This window comes from Dermacentor albipictus, chromosome 10, assembly GCF_038994185.2.
Source record: "Dermacentor albipictus isolate Rhodes 1998 colony chromosome 10, USDA_Dalb.pri_finalv2, whole genome shotgun sequence".
Lineage (NCBI taxonomy): Eukaryota > Metazoa > Arthropoda > Arachnida > Ixodida > Ixodidae > Dermacentor > Dermacentor albipictus.
The window spans coordinates 100,465,965-100,489,601 of NC_091830.1; the positions used below are offsets into that span (position 1 = coordinate 100,465,965).

Consider the following 23,637-nt stretch of genomic DNA (forward strand, 5'->3'; position numbering starts at 1 on the left):
CGTTGGTCAGTGCCGAAGGTGGCAAGCGAACGAAGTCGACGGAACTGAGGTGATTGGGGTGTGGTTCAGCGGGATCCAGAACGGGCAGGTCAAGGCAGTGAGTACTGTTGGAGCAATCGATGACAGCAGAATGTGCGGAGAGGAAATCTAAGCCGAGGATGATATCGTGGGGGCCATGGGCGATGACTGTAAATTGCACGATAGTGGAGCGATCGGTGAAGGAGGCGCGGGTGGCACTCATACCACATACGGGGGCTGCTCCGCCATCGGCGACACGGACAACAGGCGTCGTGGCGGGCGTTATTATTTTTTTCAGATGGTTGTGAAGGTCAGCGCACATTAACGACAAATGCGCCCCAGTGTCTATAAGCACAGATACAGAAACACCGTCGACTTGCACGTCAAGAACGTTTAGATGAGTAAACAACGTCAGTAGATGATTTGGCGGCGTAGGAAGCAATGGAGCGTGACCTCGAGGTGCTGCATCGTCTTGTTTTCCGGCTGGGAGCGGCGTCCGAAGAGAGTCGGCGAAAAGGAGCGACGGGGCTCGGGAGATCGAGATTGTCGTCGTTGGGGCGAAGTCGAACGAGAATAGGGGCGGTTCAGCGCTGGAGAATTAGTGGTAGCATAGGGACGATCAGTGGTGTGACATAGGGACGAGAAGGGCCACCTGAGGGGCGAAAGTAGGCAGTATAAGTAGACCGGGTCAGGGAACTACAACGACTGCGACAGTGCCGAGAAATGTGCCCGATTCAACGGCAGTGGAAACAAATGGTCTTGTCGTCAGCAGGGCGCCATTCAGAGGGGTGGCGGAAACGTGGTGGGTAATAAGATGCGGGATCGGGCGGAATCGATGAAGCCGGGTGGCTATCAGGACGATGGCCCGAGCAGATGGAGTGAAGACCCATGTTTGCGAATTCCAGGCGGACAACTGCGTGGAACAGGGAAACCATGATTGCAAGTGCGTCAGAGGGGCTGGGGTCGAAGGCAGCCGGATCGGCGGCCTGGATCTCACGCCGCACAATACGCGTAACATCGCCAGTGTTGGTGGGACGATGAGCGTCGGCACAGGAAGATGTCGCTGGGGTGTTGGGCAGACGGCAAACTGCTGGTCACTATGTCGGCTTTTAGCGAGTTCCAGGCGGCACTCTTCTATAACTGCATCCACCGTCGCCACGTTGTTGAAACGAGCAAGTTGAAGGCATCATCGGCAATTCCTTTGAGGATGTGGGAAACCTTGTCGGACTCAGTCATGTGTGCGTCAACTTTGCGGCACAGAGCCAAGACGTCCTGAATGTGCGCCGCGTAGGGCTCCGTTGACGTCTGCACGCGGCCGGATAACGCCTTCTGCGAGGTCAGTTGGTGGCCGTATGGGTTACCGAACAAGTCTCGGAGCTTTTACTTAAGCGAATCCCAACTGGTGAGCTCATCTTCGTGCTTCCGAAACCAAACTCGAGGTGTGCCACTGAGGTACTACGTTGGCGAGCACGATAGTAGGGTCCCACCGGTTATTGCGGCTGACATGTTCATACAGGCTGATCCAGTCATCGACGTCTTCCCCATCATCACAGGGAGCGGGGAGAGTGATGTAGGTCGTCGAGGTGACCGCAGGTGTCGCAGCCGGCGGAGTCGGGTTGTCGTCGCCGGGAGCCATGAAGGAAGGCTCGACGTACCGTCCACTGCGAAGCTCCCTGACGAGGTACAGGGAACGTCCACCTCCACCAGATATGTTACGTAGGAAGACGCAGAAGAAAAGCTATGTACAAGTATATTTACAAGGGAATTCGCCACACTGGGCCAAGAGGCAACAGCCCACGCTAGCCTCCAATCGTCGTAGTAATCTTCTCACTGCTCGCCTCTTCATCATTGTAAACACTGTTCCGTAGCAATATTAATGAGATTTGGTCTCATTATTATCTACTCGACCGCCATCAAGTTCAAAAAAAATTAATCAGCAAAATATATATGTTTGCACACATGCGTTTATGTATACCTGTATATATAGATATAAACTGTCAAAAGGCACATAGGAAAAACTAATTAAGGTATGTTCAGAATATTGATTTCGCAATAAACTACGAGAACAAGAAAGACGAAAAATGGCATTTTCAGATTACGTGATTTCACCAAAAAAGAAAAGGTTCGCAATTTTATACCAATATATATCTCCCGGCACACTTACATTAGATCGTTTTTGGCAATACGCTAAGGCGATTAAAAACGGAAAACCAGCAAGTTCACGGAGCGTGATTTCGCTGGAAAAAAACGAATCATTTCAGTTGCCCAGAATATACCAAAAGGAATGTTCACTTCGAGTGATTTCGCACAAAAAAGAAAAAAGAAGGCCAACTGGGCATGTTCACCTCAGGTGATTTCGCCCTTCAAATAAAAGGGCAACATATTACTCAACAAAGCTACCTGGCATGATCAGCGAACGTAATTTCGTCGTAAATTCAATATGGACAAACATGCATTTGTTTCTGTCGATGAATTCGACGAGTTCAAATTTACATCATGGGTAAGCACCCTTCATCAATTTTGCTGAAACCGGCAGTTTCACAGAAGTGATTTCGCGAGATGCTTACAAAATATCAAATTTCAAATACAAAATGTTATCACCAAATCAATTAAGACATGTTCACAATAAGTGATTTCGACACCAAATTAAAATAAAATCAACAAAGTCGAAAGACTGCTACCTTCACAAATGTTGTATTGCTAAAACCTACAATTGAATAGAATATCCCAGACCGTTCAATTTCAATACACAAATAACAAAATACTCAATCTAGGCAATAAGACCCAGTATTGGAAAATGCTGGCGGTTCCACCAAGTGATTAAAAAAAATAAAAAAATAAATGATCTCACCTTGCTGAACTATACACAATAATCCATTGAAATTATTCTTCACTTTTTAAATATCACATTGTATAGCATAAGGAAAAGAAGTTCAACTAAAAAACTATACCACCATACCTATAGATAATTCGTCCATTTTATATATATTCAAATTTGTTTACACATACAATACTCAACAACAAAAATAACCCAAAATTGAAACTGGGAACAAAACAACATTTAGAGGCACTCAAAAGTGGGAAAAAGTTGTCAGACAAATTAAAATAAATTACATCATAGTACTGGTGCCTTCCATGTACCGAGTACAGTATAACATAACGTATATTTACATAACTTTTAATCTCCTACATAAAAGAATTACAAACAGCACACAAAAACAATTAAAAAATAAAATAAGTCTATCACTTGCCTCTCTATGTTTGCTTAAAGTTATTTTCAAAGCCTTTTCCAGGTTAACAAGAAAAACCAAGAAGCACTGACGAATGACACCATCTATAATGAACAGTAATGCACCAACATGAAAAGTAAGGAGGAGGAAACCAGAAGACAAGACATACAAGAATCCAGTAACAATATACAAGCAAAACAACAATCAAACCTCGCAGGGGCGTCTGCGTCAGCAGGCGTTTGGTGTGTTGCGACACCACGTACCCGAGCACACGAGGGTTGGACCCTCCGGCGTGTAGCCGTGCGCGGCTTAGCCGTGTCCGTGGAAAGGGGGATCCTGGGGGTTGAGCCGATGCCGGGTGTTCGGACCTTTAAGGCCCCCCGGCGGAAGCAACACACCTCTTTGGCCTCTGCTTCACGTAGACGGCACCCCCGGACTGACCCACCCGGGGGAAATCGGTAGTTGCCTTTTCCTGTTTCTCTCTCCTTCGACCCTTCGTCTTTCTCTCACTTTCCAGCTTTCCTGTCTTCTTCTCACTTCTGAATTTCTGATGCTTCTGGCAGCTAGGGTTAACCTTGTGTGAAATAACCAAGCTCGGTTATATCATATTTGTTTATAGTGGTTGTATACAGCTGGCGATGGCAGGCGTCGTTTATTTACAAGGCCTGTCACGTCCCCTTGTTGGGCTCCGTGGTGGGTGGCTGACACCACTGCCGAAATTACTCCAATGTTTATGGCTTCTTCTTTCTCCAGGCTTCCTGATCGCCCTCTCACAAAAAGAGGGCGCACCGAAGAATGTTTCAACTTCTTTAATAATCCCACTGAAATTTTTCCACGTTTCCACGTGATTCACAGCGAAACCCCCGACAAGACCGTAAGAACTGTATCACCTTTCGTTGTCGCGAAATGCCTAACTGAGACCCTAGGTGCAGGATACAAAGTCACGAAAATGGCCAGTGGTTACATTCTCCTTGAAGTCCGTGGTAAAGCTCAACATGAAAATCTGCAAAAGCTCATCTCGCTTGGCGACACCCAAATCTCTGTAAGTCCTCATCGTTCATTGAATAGTACACGAGGGGTAGTATCAGATCAAGACCTGCTGGAACTGACTGAGACAGAGCTCCTAGAAGGCTGGAAAGAGCAACACGTTACGAATGTACAGCGAATTAAGATCCGACGTGACGACAAAGAAATTCCGACAAAACACCTCATACTTACCTTTTGTACGAGCACACTCTCTGAACAAATCGAAACCAGCTACATGAAAATAAATGTAAGACCATACATTCCAAACCCCCGACGTTCTTTTAAGTGCCAAAGATTCGGTCACGGCTCTCAGACCTGCAGGGGCCGTACCACCTGTGCAAAGTGCGCATCACATGAGCACCCTACTAATAATTGCAATGATCCTCCCCACTGTGCAAATTGTGACGGTGAACACCCGGCATACTCTTGCTCTTGTCCCTTATGGAAAAAAGAAAAAGAAATTATCACGCTCAAAGTAAACGAAAATATTTCCTTCAAAGAAGCTAGAAAACGCCTCTCGTTTGTGGGGCCTTCTTTCTCCGACGTGGCACTGCAGGGGGCAGTGCCACAACGGTTCTCGGCGGTCGTTAGGACCACGCAAAGTGGACCGACGGTAGCGCCACTCGCCCCCACTGCGGGATCAGCTAGTGCTGTTCCGCAACCCAGCAAGAGCCAGCAGTCCACCTGACCTGCGGGCTCCACGACTTCTAGGGCCTCTGTTCGCACAGAGAAGCCCGAAACACCCGCGAACGTACACCGCGAGCGGGCATCCAGCGCCTCTATGGAGGCGATGGATACATCAAGTGTATCGGCGTCTCGGACGCTGAAGGATCGGCGAAGCTCTCAGGAGCTGCCCCAAAGAGGCAAATCCCGCATCAAAGGGCCTGGCAAGGTTCATGTGGGATAACATAGTTTTCCTCTCTTGAACATACATCACCATACAGTTTCACTATGGATACACAAATATTATATTGGAATGTCAGGGGTCTTCTTCACAATCTAGATGATGTCAAGGAACTCCTACATAAACATAATCCAAAGGTGCTGTGTGTTCAAGAGACTCATCTGAAAAGCACACAAACAAACTTTCTTCGTAACTACTGCATCTTCAGAAAAGACCGTGACGAGGCTAACGCGTCGTGCGGTGGCGTAGCAATTGTCGTAGACAAATCTATAGCTTTTCACCATGTAGCCCTACAGACACCCCTCGAAGCAGTATCAGTGCGAGGAGTTCTTTTTAATCAGTTGGTTACTGTTTGCTCCATTTACATACCCCCAAACTATCACCTTCACAAAACAGACTTCTACAACCTGATAAATCAGCTTCCGGAACCCTACATAATAGTGGGTGATTTTAATGCCCACAACACCCTGTGGGGAGATTCCCGTTGTGACGCGAGAGGTCGGCTGATAGATGATTTTCTTTTGACATCCGGTGCATCCCTATTTAATAAGAAGGAGCCGACTTATTACAGTGTGCATCACAACACATACTCATCTATAGACTTAGTAGCAATTGGTACTGCTAGTCTTCTGTCTCACCTGAAATGGGATGTCATCGAGAATCCTTTTGGAAGTGATCACTTCCCAGTCACTCTAAACTTAACAACACAGTATGATTCTCCACCACATGTCCCTCGATGGAAATTAGCCTCAGCCGATTGGAAAAGTTTTCAAGAATGTATTTATGTAAGATGATGCCGTATCATATTTTACTCATTTAATTATCGACGCAGCGCAAAAGTGTATACCACAAACAAATGGTCTTTCATCCAAAAGACGTGTCCCGCGGTGGAACGAAGATTGCAAACAAGCGCGAAAGAGGCAGAATAGGGCATGGGGCCGGCTTCGTCGTTCACCAAATGCGGAGAATCTAATTGAATTCAAGAAGGCAAAATCACAGGGCAGGAGAACACGACGACGTGCTAAGCGAGAAAGCTGGGAAAGGTACATATGTAGTATCAATTCGTACAAGGATGAGGGTAAGGTATGGAACAAGGTAAACAGATTAAAGGGCAGGGAAACACAACCGCTTCCTTTAGTAAGCGCTCAAGGCGACACCATGAGAGATCAGGCAGACTCTCTGGGCAAGCATTTTCAAAATATTTCTAGTGCATCACACTATGCGCCAACTTTCCTCAAAGTCAAGGAACGCATAGAGCGAGAACGCGTTGAACGAAAATGCGCAGCAGATGAACCTTATAACCGTCCGTTTAGTCTCGCTGAACTGAAGGCTGCTCTCAGTTCCTGCGGCAACTCAGCACCAGGTGTTGACCGCATAATGTATGCAATGATCAGGAATATGCATCCAGAAACATTGAACACACTTCTGTCTCTTTACAACACCATGTGGGTATCTGGGCATATTCCATGCTCATGGAAAGAAGCGATTGTCATCCCAATTCATAAGCAAGGCAAAGACCCCGCATTAGCCAATAGCACTAACGAGCTGCATGTGTAAATTATATGAAAAAATGGTTAATCGGCGTCTAATCTATTTCCTCGAAAGCAGCCGTCTACTTGATCCCCTTCAATGTGGTTTCAGGGAGGGTAGGTCAACAATAGACCACCTTGTTCGCATTGAGGCAGATATTAGAGAGGCTTATATACACAAACAATTTTTTCTCTCTGTATTTCTGGACTCGGAGAAAGCCTATGACACAACATCGCGATTCGGAATCCTTCGAGACCTATCTGCGATGGGCGTACGCGGCAACATGCTAAATATGATAGAAAACTACTTCACTAACCGCACGTTCCGTGTTAGAGTGGGCAATGCCCTGTCCAGGCAATACACTCGAGAGACTGGTGTGCCACAAGGAGGCGTGCTTAGCTGCACCCTCTTCATTGTGAAAATGAATTCCCTCCACATAGTCATTCCATCCTCAATGTTTTATTCAATATATGTTGATGATGTGCAATTAGGATTTTAGTCTTGTAACCTTGCTGTCTGCGAGCGCCAAGTCCAACTAGGACTGAACAAGGTGTCAACGTGGGCAGACGAAAATGGCTTCAAGCTAAACCCCCTCAAAAGCTCCTGTGTACTTTTTTCTAGAAAGAGAGGCTTGATACAAGAGCCTGATAAAATGCTGCATGGACAACACATACCACTCAACACTGAACATAAGTTTTTAGGCATAATACTCGACTCAAAACTAACCTTCATTCCTCATATCAAGTATTTGAAAGCTAAATGCCTTAAAACAATGAACATCCTGAAAATACTGTCACATACAACATGGGGAAGCGACAGGAAATGCCTCATGAATCTCTATAGGAGCCTTGTACGATCGCGCTTAGACTACGGTGCCGTTGTGTATCACTCAGCTACACCCAGTGCTCTGAAGATGCTGGACCCTGTGCATCATCTTGGTATCCGCCTCGACACCGGCGCCTTTAGGACGAGTCCGATTCAAAGCCTCTATGTCGAATCGAATGAATGGTCGCTCGATCTGCAGTGGTCATATTCTACATTTAATTATTTTCTGAAAGTACATGCTAACAAAAACCATCCTTGTTATCCCACAATAAACGATATGACCTCTGCAACACTCTTTCATAACAAACCTACAGCCAGAGAGCCATTCTCGATCCGTGTGACAAAGCTGAGCGAGGAGATGGATGTTCCTATTCATGAAAATAGTCTATTCTTCGGTAAGAAGGATACGCGCCTGCGTGCCTCCTTAAACGAAATGTTATCTTTGGTTTTGATTGCCACTATTTTCTTTTTTCCAAAGTGGGTAGGCTCGCGAGTACGCGGGGTGCTCCCCTTCACAATTTACAGTGTGGAGTGTTCTGGCATGATTCGGGCGGAAGTTCATGGTCGCTACATTTGGCACAGGTTAGTCGGCCACGGCAGTTCTGGGAACTGTGGCCCAACCTTTGACACTTCAACATCGGAGGGATTTGGGATATACGGACTCACCCTGATCTTCACATAGCCTGCCTCAATTGTTTCAGACAGAACACTTGAACCAAATGTAAGAATAAGATGCTTAGTCTGAATTTCCTTACCATCGTGCCTCATTTTGATTCGTTTTGCACTGATCACATTCTGGTCACTCGAGCCTTCAAGTAGTTCAGCCTCTGTCAAATCAATCAGGTCACTATCTGATGCAACACCACGGCTGGTGTTCATGGTTCGATGCGGTGTCACATTCACTGGAACGTCCCCAAAAGAGACAAGATTCAGCAGCTTTTCAAACTGATTTGTACCTCGAAGTTCCAAAAGGCGATCTCCACTTGCAAGTTTGGTTACTTTAAAGCCTTGGCCAAGAATATTGGTTATTGATTTAGACACTAGAAAAGGAGAGATCATTCTCGGTGCCTTAGCGGTTTTCTCCGAGTGGATGACATGAAATTTGGGAAAGCTTTGATTATGACGACCATAGAACTTAAATACTTCTTCGGTGCGCCCTCGTTTATGACGGCGATCAGGAAGGGGTGGAAACGTACTTGCCATAGATATATGCGGAAATTCGGCGGCACCGCCAGCCACCCACTATGGAGCCCAACAAGGGGACGCTGCACGACAGTGAAAAGAAACGGCCTGCACGCGCCACCTGTACGACACTACTATAACCAAATATATTATAACCAAAATTGGCTATACCACACAAGGTTAACCCTTGCTGCCTGGGAAAAGTGGAAATAAAAAGGAAGCTAGGAGGAGACAGGAAAGACCGAAAGCAAGAGAAAGGCGACGATTAGAGAGGAGGATAGGAAAAGCCAACTACCGATTTCCTCCGGGTGGGTCAGTCCAGGGGTGCCGTCTACGTGAAGCCGAGGCCAAAGGTGTGTGCTGTCGCCGCCGAGGGGCCGTAAAGGTCCAAACACCCGGCATTGGGTCAACCCCCAGGATCCCCTTTTCCTCGGACACGGCTAAACCGCGTACGGCTACACGCGAGAGGGTCCAACCCTCATGTACTCGGGTACGTGGTGTCGCAACACACCAAGCGCCTGTTGACGCAGACGCCCCTGCGGGGAAGTGGAGCGTATCACATACGGACATAAGTGGAGCGTATCACTATGATCCGCAATGAGAGCATACAGGAGTACTAAAAACATACACGCACCCACAAATGCGTCATAATTGGCGTGGCTTGTACCAATTCGTCCGTCGATATGTCCTCTCCTGCCTCGCTTACGAATGCCACAAGAATCCTCCTCGTCTGTCAGCTGCTCCACTTCAACCATTGCCTTGCACAGGAGGCGCCTTTGTCCACGTCAGCAGTTATCTTTATGGGCACTTTCCGAGTACCTATGACGGCCACCGCTGGGTGATTGTGGCAATACACTACTTTACGCGCTACAGGGAAACTTCGCCTTTACTCAAGGCATCTGCACGGGATGTTGCCCGGATATTTCCCCGTAATGTCATAATTCATCATGCAGCCTCCAGAGAATTGCTGTGTTACAGAGGCCATGTTTTTCTATCTTACGTTACAGAGGCCCTACTCAGGGAATGCCACGTAAACTACCGTTCCACTACTGCACACCACCCGCAGACTAATGGGACAACCGAGCGCTTCAACCGAACTCTTGGCGACATGTCGGTCAAGCATTGTAGCATCTGATCAGACCGATTGGGACCGTGTTCTACCATTTGTGACGTATGCTCCGAATACCACCGCGCAGACCACTATTGGATTTCCCCCGTTTTTTTCTTATTTACGAATGCGACACTTCCTGAACACTGGTTACTATCCTTCCGCATTGCCTGACACAACGGGGTCCACTACGCTGTCCAAAGTTGCTGCACACGCGGAAGACTGCCGAAAGTTCGCCCGCATATTTACGTCGGAAGATCAGCAACACCAGAAGCACCTTCGGGATATCCCGGCCTCTCCTGCACCCTATACTCCTGACTCGCTGGTCTGGCTTGTGATTACCGCCGCCAGCCCTTGACATTCACCCAAACTCGTTGCAATACAAACTGGCAGGGTCCCTACCCTGTGGTTAGTCAAACATCCCCTCTGAACTGCATGGTAGAACCCTCGGATAAGCGTTGAAGAGCACGCGAAATCGGGATGTTCAGCGGCTAAAGCTTTACTTGGATCCACCTGTATTATCCTGACCGTAGTTCGCCGGGCGTCTGCTCTCCTCTGGGGGAATAATTTAACTGGGGAAGAACGAGAAGTATGGAATGCTCCCACAAAGAGGCTGACCAAGAATTTTCCGAAGCCTTGTACCACACTTGCTTGATCTGTGTGATCTCTCGCTGGGGTGCTTCATTAATTAAACGAGAATGCTGTTCCGCAGATTACTAGTCATATTGGTTGAGCGACTATTATCCTAATATAATTATTATTACTACTATTAGAGGTAAGTACGCCAGACGACCGAGGTAGTAGGGCCTATCTATAAATGGCTTACATACAGTGTGGAGCAATCTTCATGTACATTTTGCGTTCTTTTATAATTTATTTTAGCAAAGCTATAGGCCGACAAAGGGTTGAATAGCAGTCAGTATGCTGTTTCATGTCCTATAGGGTGACAAGCCTCAATAATCGCGGCAGGATATGGGAAAACGTGATGCGCTTGGACTTCTTGAAGCCTCAGCCACAATTCTGTTCCACAAGTTCTAATAGGCGAACCTACCGCGTTACATCAGTGATTACTTTGTTGAGCTGCTCCAACATGAAGTATCGGATTCGTTCCCGGAGGTGACGGAATGCAAAAATGTTCACGCATCTTGCATTGGGTACACGCTCATAATTCCTAGGTAATGAAAGTTAATCCTGACTTCAGCATGCACGGGCCAGTTTTTCAGTCCCGCGCCCTTCCCGAGCCCAACAGTGCTATGCGGTGGCCCGCCCGAGTCTGATTCGGTAGTTTCAAACCTGACCCGTACCCGGCCCGGGCCTGACCTCACCCGGACCAGCCTGGTTCGGCTCGTTAGACCTTGAGCATAAGCGAAGCATGGTCCAATTCTGCTAAATTGTGAAGATACAATCCGCGGCACAGGCCATTTTCTACAGACAGTTTTGAATGTGTCCCCGCGACTGAGCTCACTCTAGATTCTGTGGGGAACTAGCAACAGTGCATCACATATGGGGCTACCAGGAAAGCCAGCCTCCTTCTAACTTGATGACCCCTCCCTCACCTGAAGCGTGGGAGGCTGTGCTGCGCAGTCCGTGCCTGGACACCTAACTCCACCTGATGAGGTCGCTTATCAAACATCGATTAACGACCATCTGACTCGCTTTAAGAAACTGCGCCTAATAACTGCACCTAACCCTGACAAAATCAAGCTTTTCCTACGTGTAGTAGGTAGTTTTCAAATGTCACTACTGGCATACCCACCCTATTACTGGCCTGAAGGAGACTCCGGCCAAGCCCGAGCCCGAAGCTCCTTGCCCGAGCGCGGCCTGGGCGCGCAATAAAGATAGCTAACGGGAACCAAGCCCGGCCCACGGGACGAGCCAGGCCCGGGATTTCACGTCGGAACGAGTCCATCCAGTACTCCAATGCTGATTCCACCGCTACAGTGTACTCAACATCCTGTATATACATAGAGGGATCAATTGTTAGTTTCAAATTATCGACCTGTTTCAATTGCATGTAGTTGTGGCGAAATGTTGTAGCATAATAATGCCGGCTACTTGCGAAAATTCCTGAATGATCTGATAATCGCCACGGGTTTTGGCAGAGGTTGCCACAGTTGCTCACACTGTTTTATGTGTACACGAATTTGCGCGTGTCCGTGATATGTCCGGAAAAATTGACGTGGTTTTCTTTGACTCCAGCAAGCCTTTTGATAAACTGCCACATGTCAAACTTTTATACAAGATGGAATGCTTGGGTGCGCCTTCTCGCACTACGCGCTGGATTCAAGCCTACCTGAAAGACATTTTTTTTATTTTGAGGCATCGAAAATAATCAAAATAAAAGCCTCAGCCCGCACCATATAAATATAGCAGGTATACCTTAAAGACATACGTTAAGGTGCGCCAAAAATAAAGGAATTGTAGAAAAGTAAAAGAGAAAAAATAATAATAAAATAAAAAAAAACGAAAAGTAGCCCCTCCGGTGCAACTAACTATAACGGGATAGTAAAAAGAAAAGATTATAAGAATGAAATAAAAGAAGAGAAAAACGAGAGCTGAAGGGGGGTAAAGCTACCATCCGGCTGGCTATGACCTAGGGAACGGACAAGGATTTCAGGGGCATTTATTTGAATGTTCTTTGATTGTTGTTGATGATGATATGTAGAGTTTATTGGCGCAAGGGCCAAGTGTGGCCAAAGAGCGCCAAGGCAGTGGTGACGAGTACTGAATGAACTAATGGCTCATGTGACGTTGCTGTAGAGAGGCCTAAAACTAAGAGCTATAAGTTGCATAAAATACACAAGGAATAAAAATATGAGAATGGCTGAAGTAGGGTTTACTATAAGTACAGGATGTACAAGAATGGTGTAATAGTGTTACATGAATAAAAATGGAAAGGTGATTGTTGTTGACGAATAGCCCAACAGCCTCAGCTGATCCCTTGAGTACAAGGGCCTGGAGGCATGTGCTAGAGCAAACGTTCACATCGCAACAGTGGCTTCTCGCAAGAGGCCGTGTTACGAATTTCTTGCACAGAAAACGTGCAGCGTGTCAACGTCGTTTAAAAAGGCTAGGGTAGATTGCATGTGAAATAGCGGTTTTCTGCCTAAAAACAGTGCCAGGTGAAGTGGTATACATTGACTGTATGCTAAAGGGAAGTGTATTTTCCTCTCGACTAGTGTTTCGCGGCATTCTAGGAAGACATGCTGAACACTGAGTGTCTCCCCACATCTACTACACATTGGACGTTCACCGCCACTCAACAGAAAGTTATGTGTACCGTAAGTGTGCCCTATTCTGAGATGACAGAATAGGACATCACTTCGTCTGGACTTGGTCAGTGATGGCCAGTATCCTAAATGTGGCTTAACTGTGTGGAGTGTATTATGGGTTTCAGAGTCCCATTTATGCTGCCAGTAGGTTCTGAGTTTTTTGCCGTAAGTATGGCTTTAGGTCTGAGACCGGAACGGCTGCGGACATGTTGGAAGCTTTTGTGTCTAAGGAGGTAGCAATTTGGTCTGCCAGCATGTTACCTTCAATACCTCTGTGTCCAGGCACCCAGCATATCGTTACATGTTGCCCAGAGGCATAAATAGTACAGAGGAGAGAGAAAAGATCTGCAATTACTGGATTTCTGTGATTGAAGCATGACATCAATGTTTTCACAACACTTAATGAGTCTGTGTATATGACCGCCTTACGTAGTTTTAACTGTTTGATGTGTTTTGCAGCCGACCACAGTGCATACGCCTCTGCTGTGAAGATGCTTGTTTGAGGGTGCAGAACATCGGACTCGGAAAAGAATGGGCCGACGGCTGCGTATGACACGCCAGCATGTGATTTAGACGCATCTGTGTAATACTCTGGGCAAGGGTATTTAAATTGTAATTCCAGAAAATGCATATGAATGTGTGCCTCTGGAGCGTGCTTCGTTACCTCCACAAACGACGTGTCACAGTCAATGATTTGCCACAGTGTCCGGCCCACACCTAGTGAGCCGGCAGTGACGCCACCTGCCTGCTCGGCGATTGCGGCTAGCGCTGCTCCGTCATCCGAGAAGGGGCCCTCGACCTCCGGGCTAGTGGCCTGAAGGGCCTCATCCTTTGAGAAGTGGCTTTCTCAACAAAGAAATTGCTCACAAGAGCGGGTGTCCAGCGCTTCGCAGGAGGCGACGGACACGACACCAAGTCAAAGGGCGCAACTAGTGCCTAAGGAGCGGCGAGAATCGCTCGACCGCTCCAAAAACGAGTAACACCGCATTACAGGACTGGAAAAGGGTCCCGTAACCTAAATTCTCTTTCTTGACATGCAGCACTAACCTCGTTCCCGTTATGGATACCCAAATAATACAATGGAACGTGAGAGGACTTCTTCACAATCTTGATGATGTTAAAGAACTCCTTCGCAAATTCAATCCAAAGGTGCTATGTGTCCAAGAAACACACCCAAAAGTAACACAGACCAACTTTCTAAGGCAATATGCCACTTTCCGCAAAGACCGCGAAGATGCACTCACCTCCTCAGGGGGTGTAGCCGAAATAGTCGATAAGGGTGTTGCATGTCAGCAAATCAAACTCTGAACTCTCCTTGAGGCAGTTGCAGTCCGAGCTGTGCTTTTGGTAAGTTAATCACGGTTTGTTCGATATATGTCTCCCCCTCCTGTCAATTTTCTAAAGCAGAGTTTCAAAGCCTTATCGATCAGCTTCCTACACCATACATAGTCGTTGGTGATTTAAACGCACATAGCCCCCTGTGGGGCCACTCGCGTTCCGATGCGCGTGGGCGCCTGATAGAAAATTTTCTGTTTTCTTCAGGTGCATACTTATTGTACAAAAAAGAACCAACGTATTACAATGTTACACATAACACATACTCGGCCATAGACTTGAGCTTCGTTTCGAGTTCACTATTTCCTTACCTGGAGTGGTCTGTCCTCAAGAACCCCTATGGGAGGGACCACATCCCAATTACATTAAACCTAACCAAACCAGATGCATGCTCGCCGCATTTCCCTCGATGGAAGCTCGAATCAGCAAACTGGGGACTGTTTCGAGAAATCACGTGTTTAGGATGGGACGACATTTCTGATTTTAATATAGACGATGCTGTGGCACACCTAACTGGTTTTATTATTGACGCTGCAAGAAAATTCATTAAACAATTTAACAGAGTGGCAAAGAACCGTCGCATCCCATTGTGGAATGACGAATGTCGACATGCAAGCAAAAATCAAAACAAAGCTTGGGGACTGCTTCGTAATTCTCCAACAGCTGAAAACCTTATTGATTTCAAACAAGTCAAGCCTAAAGGCAGGAGAATACGTCGACGTGCGAAGACAGAGAGCTGGGAGCGGTACATATCTAGAATAAATACATACAAAGACGAGGCAACATAACTGGAAGCATGCTCCCTCTGACCCCGATTACGGGCCTTCTGTACACTAATTAGACTTAAAATTGAATATGCTTCGGCTATTCGGGACCCTCATGAAGAATATTTAATAAATAATATTGAATCACTGCAGTACCGCGCAGTTTGTTTTATTTACTCTGATTACTCAGGTCATACCACCATTGCACCACTAAAGAAACTCGGACGCCTGCAAAAACTATGTCACGGCCGAAAAGCTGCTAGTTTATCACTTTTTAATAAGCCGCATCATCACTCAACACTTTATAGCGGCTTTTTTCGTTTCCCTTCTTTCGTCTTTGCTTGACACGACCACCCGTTTAAAGTTCAGCGCTTGTCATGCCGTGCATTTAACTACGCAAATTCTTTCATACCATGCACCATAAGTGACCGCAATGTACTGCCTATACGTGTTGTTACTGCCACTGATACCGATAAGTCTTGCAATCTGTTGTGTGCCTTGACTACTGCTTAAAATGAATAAAGGGAAAATCAGACATCCACCCGTTCGTAGCAATTGCTACAAAGGAAACCCATACGGGTTCCTCGAAAGAAAAGCCTCATAGTTGAAGAAAAATTCGTCCTGGTCCGGGACTCGAACCCGGGACCACCGCCTTTCCGGGGCAGCCGCTCTACCATCTGAGCTAACCAGGCGGCTAGCAGATGGCAGTGCGAAGTCGAATTTGTCGACAACACGAAGAAAAGGCAAGAGTTTGACGTAGTAGTTCTGCGGAAACCCGCAAGGTGGAGAGAAGTAATCAATAAAGGGAAAATCAGACATCCACCCGTTCGTAGCAATTGCTACAAAGGAAACCCATATGGGAAACCCGTATACGAAACCCGTATGGGTTTCCTTTGTAGCAATTGCTACGAACGGGCGGATGTCTGATTTTCCCTTTATTCATTACTTCTCTCCACCTTGCGGGTTTCCGCAGAACTACTACGTCAAACTGCTTAAAATGCTGTGTATATTATTGTCTCATGTTTGAACTGTTTATTTTTATTTTGTATTTCTAATAATGTAGATACTGTTGTTTCATTTCATTTTATGCTGTTGTTTGGAAGGTGTTTAATTGGTATAACTGATGGTATTGTTCAATTTCATGTTATTACTTCTTTTTTCTCTCTGTTTGCTTGTCGGAATTAACAGTATTTGGTTCTTATATTCTAGTGTCACACAACGTGTGCTTAAATTTTGCTCTGAATAAATTTGTGGTATATTCTATTTTTTTATCGATTGCCTGTACCCCTTCCATGTAATACCATCAGCCGTGAGGACCTTTCGGTGTATGTTGTATATATAAGTTGAAGGCCAGCCTTCCTGAAGACTTCGAGAATAGCCACCAAGTGACTGAAGTAGTTGTGAAACGTAGGAGACGATACGATGACGTCGTCAAAATAGCAAAGGCTGATAAACCTCTTATAGCTCGAAGAAGGCAGTCCACGATTCTTTGGAAAGTTGTTGGGGCATTACAAAGTTCGAAATGCATAACCTTAACATGGGACAGGCCGTCTGGTGTTAGGAACGCGGTCTTCTCACGGTCGAGTTCGTCAACCAGAATCTTCCAATAACCGGATCGGAGGTTGGTTGAAGATAATTATTTGGATCCGTGAGTGCATTCGAGAGCATCATCAATTCGCCGGAGCGGGTACATACACTTTTTCATGATCTTGTTCTGTTGACGGCAGTCGACACAAAATCGCCAGGTACCATCGTTCTTCTTGACGTTCTTCTTGACCAAGACAACCGGCGATGCCCAAGGACGCGAAGAGGGCTCAGTTACACTTTTAGTTAGCATCTTGTCCACTTCAGCTTGGATAACGCGGCGTTCTGCGTCAGACACGCGATAAGGACGTCGGCAGACAGGACTAGCATCACCGCTGTTACTTTTATGGGTCACAACGGAAGTCTGTCTAAGCGGGCGATCCTCAAAGTCAAAGACGCCGCGATAAGACACGAGGACGTGACAGAGATCAGCAGCCTGTTCGGGAAGCAGGCCATGAGCGACCATCTTTGAAATATGTCGGGTTCTGACGCTGCGTTACTGATCGGAGAGCAGATGGCTGCAGACGAGTACGAAACATCCAATACAGAGATGGAGGTATCGTCGATCGGAGAAGCGTTCCTGAGCGACATGCCTTCCGGGATGACTTGCATAGATGAACCAAATTTAAAATAGGAAGAAATATCCGGCGGTCGGCAATGATCAGAACGGTATGAGGAACGGCAACTGTGCATAGCAGAACATCGACAGTACGAGTCAGCACATAGTCACCGTCAGGAAGAGATGGGAAACACGTCGAAGGTATATACATGGTGGCTTGAGGCGGCAATCGTACGAAGTGTCCAGAACATAAACGAGGCTCAGCTGATTTTGGAGGACAGCAGTAATTTGGCAGCTCGAGGTGGAGCACTGACTGCAGTCAGTCGGTGCTGAATGGTCCGATAAAAAGTCGAGGCCGCGATCAAATCATGGGAACACCGCTCAAGAACAGCAACTAACACTGAAGTACTAGAACCAGCAACAGCTATTCGGGCAGTATACATGCCCAAGATCATGGGCGTTGCCCCATCAGCGATCCTGATAACCCGGGATGCGGCAGGTGTATGGACTTTCCTCAGGCGACAAAGAGGATGGTTGCTTATTGGTTGCTTAATATGGGCTCTAATACCAACAAGCGCTGGGACATGTACAGCATCAGCTTCTACGTCGACTGTACTGCATCTGGTGGCAGACTGAGAGGCTTTGGCGGAGACGTCAAGAATGCAGCGTCACCACCGGGAGCTACATCGTTCAGTTTTCTGGAGGTACGTGCCAGGTAAGAAAGACGGCGATCGGCGACGGGACTGGTGTGACCAGGACGATGGGCGACGAGTTTGCGGCGATTGGGACTGGTAACTGCTCGGCATCGGTGAACGACGAAGCTATGTGGTCCTACTGTCAGTGCCGTTGGCGTGTAGGTTCGACTCAGTTTGCGCCCAGAAATGGCGAAAACTGCCATCTGCAGGAGGGCTGTTCGAGATCGAGGACAAGCGGTTGCAACAGTAGCGGGCGACATGACTAATGCGGTGACAAATGAAGCAAATAGGTCTATTATCCATTGTCCGCCACTCGGCATTGTTCTGAGAACCTCGGGAGACCCACTGATTTTGGGTGCGCACGAGCGAAGGACATTCGATGGTCGGCCGAGACCGGCCACGCTACAAACTGATTGAAAGCCGACATTGGCGAGTTCTTGGCGCACAATAGCCTGAACAAGCGGGACCATAGTAGCTCAAGTATCGCTGACAGTTCGGTATAAAGCCACGGGACACATGGCTTCCAGTTCACGTCACAAAATCTACGTCAGCTACTCTGAAGGCTGCTGCTGCTGCCGCGTAGGATAGTCCTGTCGGTCTTCACAAGACGATGTTGCATCCGTAATGGGGAGTCGTGCAAATGCCTGATAAGTACGATGGTTTTTCACCTCCTCGAAGCGCTTGCACTCCTTGATAACGTCATTAACTGAAGTACAGTTCTTACAAATCAGTAAATTGTAGGCGTCATCGGCGATACCTGTTAAGACATGGGTTACTGTGTCAGGCTCAGGCATTTTAGCGTCGGCCTTGTGGCAGAGTGTCAGCACGTCTTGTAAATAGGCGAAGTAACTCTCGGTGGACGTTTGAAGTCGTGTTACCAACTCTTTCTTGGCGATGACCTCCCGACCCAACCGGTTTCCGGAGAGATCTCGCAGATTCTGCTTGCAGGTCTTCTAGTCTCGTACTTCTGGTTCCTGATTTTGAAACCACACATGCGCTGTCCCGGCTGAGTAAAATATTGTGTTCGCCAGCGTCACTGCGGGGTCCCTTTTGTTCTGGCTCCTCATCCGCGCATACATCTGTAGACAGTCGCCGACGTCGGCGCCACCGGTGCCGCAGAAGATCCCCGGATGACGCGGATGCTTGAGTATGACAGTCGACGCAGTCGAAGCAGGCGTTGCCGAACGAGGCACCGTCTCCTGCAACATCGGTGAAGAACCTATATATATATATATATATATATATATATATATATATATATATATATATATATATATATATATATATATATATATATATATATATATATATGCGGAACAGAGAAGCAACTACAGTACAAATCGTGCGTCGAACCGGGAGCATTTTTCATCGAAGGAATTCTTGTCGAGACGAACACAATTATCACTCACCCGGAGAAGCGCAGAAATTGCCCTGGAGCCGCCGTAACAGTCACTAGAACTTCCAGCATGTGTTGTCGCCCCGCAGAGAGCAGCCAGAAGTGTCTACTACAGCGAGCAGGGTGGCGAGGCAGACATTTTTACCTTGACCGACAGCCTGCCTCCATTAGCAACGCACGCGCACTGGCATTGGTCGAGGGTGGCGGAGTGCTGGGTATCATCATCAAGCCTAACCAAGCTGATGATGATGATGAGCGGAGTGCGGAGTAGCCTTGCTGTAATAATGCGGTGCGAGTGCTCACCGTTCGACAGGCCGAGAAAGTCGTCCAAGTCCCGCCTTCTTGACTGGCAGCATGTGATGTCGCCTCGCAGACAGTAGCCAGAAGCGATAACTATCGCTATTACGATTAATACTTCTATTACAAAAACAACAATAATAATAATAATAATAATAATAATAATATGAATTCAATTATCATTTTGTGTGTGCATAAAGAACCAGATGTCTAAATACTGGCGCACAGAGAAAGAGCTAAAATATACTAGACAACAATGTAAACCAACTAGTACGAAAGCTTATGGCATAAAAATGTAGAGAGTAGCAGAATGAGTTCAGGAGAAACAGGTATAATCAAGCAATAACACCCGATTACGAACCATATACACAGCACACGTAAACAAAGGGGAAGCCATAAGAAGACAGGAGAGGAGTCAGGAGCTCGGAATAGAAAGGAAAAACGAGTTAAAAAATATCAAGATAAGGAAAATAAAGATTGTATAGACTGCATTCTGTGGGGATACTAGTGCGTGCTGAATGCAGAAAGTGTTCCGAAGGGCCTATGTACCCTGGTAGTCTTCTGCGGAAGCAGTAGTGGAACTGAAGCTAATAGAGCAGTGCCTGTACTAATTCTATAAAGGAATTTGTATCGAAAACGGAAGCCGATAGAACTACTTGCGCAGCTAAGTGACAGAAGGGAAGGTGAACTGTTAGAAGTGGGCGAATAACAAATTTCTCGAATACAAATTGAGTGCGAGCCGCAAGTATTGAATACTGAGCAGTAAATAGCACGCGCATATATTTACTGCTGGGATGCTTATTTCAGTATAATTTGGTAATGCGCCTGTAGTATGTAGCCCCTCAAATAACAACCACCTATCAGGCACACAGGATCAATCTTGAACACAAATCAGCGATTGCCATTAAGAGGACTGCAAGAATATCCTCTCAACAACGTTAAAGCCTGTTAACAAACAACATGCTACAAACCGGTGAGGAATAAAATTGATACAATGTCCATTGATATGCATAGGGCGCATCGTGGGCAGACGTGAAAACAAGCCCAAATCTCTATCCCTATTTACGGAACAGACACGGTATCCATTTCTGAAGCGCAATGGCCACTTCACCTGTCAAACTGTCCAATACTGCAGTAGTTATAACCCAAAAACTTCGTGTAACATTTTATCACCGTTTCTGGATCTGAAGTCACCACCGCGCTTATAAATTTCCATGCTGGAAACAGTGAGAGGTGAGCCTGATAGCTGTGGTATGCCGGCATTTGTAAGAGGCAGACGGCAAGTGCAGCCCTGGCCGTAATAGATTATCAATTTATTTATCAAGCTGCTGTTCATGCGATTTATGCTCCCTGAACTGTCTAACGATTTTTGCAATAACATCTACGTGTTTCCGCTGTTTCCTGTCCAATTGCATTGGCAATATACAAGTAAAGCCATGTTATTTTTTTAGCCAAGCCAAACCAATTTTTTGAATCAGAAATGCCATTTTCATTACAGCGAACCATAATTTTTATACTGTAAGATTAACGTGTCGCCGTTCCCTGACACGTAGTCGCTTCAACACCTAAGCGAAGTGAAGCTAAGAATTTTAGCTCGAGTGTGCGAAGAAGTCTTACATCCGTGCGAACTATTGCGCAACATTGCTTATTGTGCGCCACCATGAAATGAGAAACGCGACGGTCCTGCTGTTCTACTCGTTGCCGCGTAGGGAGCACCGATTGGAGGCGTGAACGTTCCTAAAGATATCAATATGCATAGGAAAGCGGAAGCGCCTATAAAATATAATGAATACAAATTTTTCGCAATAAGTAATCATTGTTATCAGCCTCGCTCGCCCACTACAGGGCAAGGACCTCTCCCATACTTCTTCAACTACCACGGTCATCGCAATAGGTATGGTGCACTTAATAGCCAGCAACTGAGGCACACTAGTTTCTGGTCTCATTGCAATAGACCAGCGGTAGTACAACAGTTTTAAAACGTAGAGTTGCGCTGTACAGTTTTCCACAACTTCCTGTCTTGATGTCAACTCATAATTCTTACATAAGGCACCAACAGCATGTTCGATTCTACGACTTTGGAGGATTTTCTTCCAGCCAAGTTTCATGACACATTCTAGGAAGTTGTCAGTACAGTTACAGCTTCCTCTCAGTAGGCACCTTTTGTAGGCTACATACTAAGTTTATTAAAGAATATTTGCGTTTGTATTTACAAGCAACATATCTTTTGCGTAACAGAGAAATTTTCTGAGACTTGCCGATTTCGCCTGCTTCAGGAACTTCCTTCAACAAAATTGATGGAAGCAAGTGCCCTCTAGTAGATAGCTACTAGTCCTGCCACAAGAGGGCGGCACAGATATCACAATGTATTTTTAGTGCGCAGTTTCGTCACCTTTCGCCACCCCATCTCCTGCCACGTTGAACTATCTGTCGAATTCAATCAATTTTTTCGTAACCTATTCGACCTTTGTAGTATGTTTAAATGAGTTCAAATTTGTTGCTTAACGAAAATTTCGGGAGAGCTGGGAAATATGCCAACAAGCTTTCGAATAACAAAATAGGCTACTCTATAGGTAGCACTTCAAAAATTTTAAATAATTGGTTGCCAAAAGAAGGTCAGGAGTTGCAAAAAAAATGCAGCTGAAGGAGTTGTGCGCCACACATGCGTGTAAAAGCTACGAAAACATCACAAGTTGTGACATAAAAGTTACAACTGCTCCATGGCTAGACAGCCAAAAACACTAAATGGCAGGCGACAAGCAAAAATTGGTTTATCATGTAGGCCTCCGCGTGAAACGAAACACAAGGTTGGATTTTCCATTTTGTTTCTGCGTTGTTTCAATAACTTCTGTCGTTGTGCAGCAACGACAAATTTCTTCTTTAGCACACGCTTATTAAACTTTAAAATTCGCTTGTCGAAAGTCGTAGTTCATATCTTCGAAAATATCGACTAGTTCACTTTTGAAAAGGATACGAATAATTCGCGTGAAGTATTCCATTCGTATTCGGAACTTCGAATATTCACCACCCCTAATAATTATTTAATGTTCAACAGTTGTTGATGCGCCAAATCAGAAAATCATGTTTCTGTATACTCATGAACTCTTTTTTTTATATAGATACTCGATTAATGCGCTATTTGAATAGCTTCTGCCATCCCATAACACTAAGGCGAATTCAAGAAATGGAAGACAGGCTCATGGGAACAATCTGAGGGACGGAAGTCTACAGAAGGAACACATCGCATGCAGGCCTCGTATAGGTATGCAGTTTGCGTGTGTGGAGTGTCCTAAAGTAGCGCAAAAAATCACACGCAGACGGCCTATTTCAGCAGCCGTAGTGATAATATTTACGACCAACTGTATAAGGGGAGAAAATATTATGGGTTTTCCAAAAATATGTGATAATTCTGGTTTTAGATGGATTTATAGCGAGCCCGTTTAATGGCCTGCATTCGGAGAATGAAGATAAGTCGTATTGCAGGACGCGGCAGCTCTCAATGCTGTGTATCCTCTTAAATATGTTAATGTCAGCGTAAAGAAGAAACAACTTCGGTATTGCCGAGGAAACGTCATCGATGAAAAGTACAAATGCCAACCTAACACGGTAACCCTCTCTGCACCACTAGGTTCCGCGTAGACAAAAGTACATTATTCATTCACGCTCACGAAGCAGGATCTAATACGGAGACAGCTGCACTGCAGTGCTACAATAGCAGCTTGAACACCGTAGTGCGCAAGCTTCTAGACCAGTAAGGAATGACTGGCTAAGTCAGAGGCTTTGTTGTGGTGATGCTACAAACATGAGCTTGCCCTCTTTAAGTGACGTGCTTCTTAAAGCTTAGAAGATCGGTGCTTTAGCGGCCAGAGAGAAATTTATACTGATTTGAAGCAGCATTCTTTACACTCAACA

The 23,637-nt window shown here is 46.1% G+C and overlaps 1 protein-coding gene and 1 non-coding gene across 3 annotated transcripts in view; both read right to left on the minus strand.

The window, feature by feature from the left end:
- Positions 1 to 23,637, minus strand: part of LOC135908027 (uncharacterized) — a 183,162-nt gene that overhangs the window by 77,011 nt on the left and 82,514 nt on the right. The window lies entirely within an intron of this gene.
- On the minus strand, positions 15,812 to 15,886 carry TRNAS-GGA (transfer RNA serine (anticodon GGA)). Its single transcript has one exon. It is a non-coding gene; the product is annotated as a tRNA-Ser (tRNA).